General features: G+C 31.3%; 1 pseudogene; it reads left to right on the forward strand.

The window, feature by feature from the left end:
* Positions 1–261: 261 nt before the first annotated feature.
* LOC126839777 (uncharacterized) lies at positions 262–2236 on the forward strand (annotated as a pseudogene).

Below are 2236 nucleotides of genomic sequence, written 5' to 3' on the forward strand. Positions count from 1 at the left end.
GACGATGCAAACAACCACATTGAGCTTCAACATGAGGGATAGAATCACTTTCCAGTGCAGCAAAACTTAGAAGTGCCATTTTTAAGGAGAAATGTAGGCAGAAAAGCGATTGGGTTAGTCTCTGATACTGCAGTGCCCCTCGGACAGCTGTACAATGTGGAGATCATGCAGTAAGAAAACTTGTTACACACAAAATAAATAACATATCAGTAAATTGTGTTACCTGTGCTTAACATATTACTATATTGTTGCAGTCATCCACGTGGTAGCTTTAGCTACACTTTTCAGCAGGCCCAATTGAGATGAGAGAGGATGAAAAACTTGTGAAGGCCACCAATACCGCAGACTATTGAAGAGCTAGCACAGTTAATGGACTTAGATGCGAATGTTGAGTATCGGGCCACCATCCAATAGGAACCATCACCACTGTTTCAGCAAACTCTTATCGTGCAAAATAATGTAGTGGGAATTATTTTTGCGAACTTAAACTTCATTCAAGCTTTTGAGGAACAGTTGCAGAATTTGACTGTAGCAGGATGTGATGGTACTTTTAAAACAGTGCCAAACATGCCAAGACAACTTCGACTGGACAACTTCAACATTCATGACGTTTTAGGTCATCTACAAAAATGTCGTAAGTTAAAAAAGAAATTTGTTTTAATTATAAGTTTATCTCTTTTCATTCACCTTCTTCCATTGTTTTATCTACAGTCTTTTCTATTGGTATACACCTTATTGTCGAGTGCAACTGAAGAAATGGTCATTGAGTTCTTCAGAGTGGTCCGCTACATGCTTCTATTGAACTACAGCACTTGACCATAATAACGGATTATGAACGTGCCCTGATGAATGTGCAACAAGTGGTATTACTGAATGTTTACACACTTCCTAAAATTATATATTTACAAATTAGTTAACTGTGTTATTACTTTTTACTGTTAATAGATACATTTCTAACTTTTGGATGGTTCAGGTTGGACCACATTTTATTAGTGTCTTTGGGTCTGAAATCCGCATAATAATTATTTGGAGAGTTTCCACAACTAGCTTCAAAGATTCGTCAGAAGGCATCCAAACATCTGGGACTTCTTGAGTAAGAAAATAAGTACTAAAGAATAAATATTTAATTAAGTTTTATTTTTTATAATTAAATAGCTTTGATTCAAGATAAGCTTCACACAATTTAAAACCATACATATTAGTTACTTGAAATTTATAGCACATATGACAGTAAACGTTGGAACAAATTTATCTTTTGGTAGATTTTCTGTTATAAAATATTCTTATTCTTACATAAACAAATCCATTTTTAAACCTACTAAGCGTATGTCAACATTTTTTTTTAAATGGGACCACATGTTAAGTTACACTAGCCAATACAAGAATGTTCTATTATATACAGGTTCTGACTAATGATAACGGTTATTTGATATCCAGCAAATTTAATTATTATTTTCTAAATGCCTTTTAACAATCTTAGTTGGTTATAGTAGAATTTCTACCGAAATAACGAAAAACATTAATGTACAAACAAATTATGTAAATGTATACATTTTTTTTTACAAAAATTGAAAAATATCAACACTTTCCACGAATTTCAAATAGATTTGTAGAAAAACTTAGCGTATCTAGTTTAGAGAAATTAAGATCAGATTTGATTTTTTGATGAAAATGTAATTTGTTGGATACAATGTTGTTAAAAAAATTATGATTCTATGTGTAGCCTATAAAAATTGCTAACTATACTAATTATACAGCTAAAAACAAATTGAAGAGTAATTATGTTCATAGAATATTTTTGCATTATTGCCATTTGAATATTGGTAGTAATTCAAGTATCTTATATAAAAAAAATATATATTTTATCCGTCTAGTTGGCTGATTATGCTTGAGTATTTTTGTTTTTATCTTAACTTAGTTATTATTTGTTATAGAAAAACTCAGGATACTGGAAAACCAATATTATGTGGAAATGATCCAGGCAAGCAGAGACTTAAAGGTATTTTTTATGTTTCATCAGTTTTCATAAAAAAAATAATAAGTAGCAAAATATGTACCGAGTTTTTAAAACTTTATACTAACTATGCAGATAAGAGATGAAACAACAATAGACAACCGCGCAGCCAATACTCTTCGCTTAAGAATTGCTATTGAGCAGCTCAATGAAGATGGTGACATCCTAAAATGGAGCATGCCAATGCAGAATATATTAGAAGCTAAATTAAATATTTTATAA

The sequence above is a fragment of the Adelges cooleyi genome, unplaced genomic scaffold (assembly GCF_023614345.1).
Source record: "Adelges cooleyi isolate 19-005CV unplaced genomic scaffold, UGA_ACOO_1.1 ACOO_flye_CR_arks_rails_tigmint_CR_PRNA_307, whole genome shotgun sequence".
NCBI lineage: Eukaryota > Metazoa > Arthropoda > Insecta > Hemiptera > Adelgidae > Adelges > Adelges cooleyi.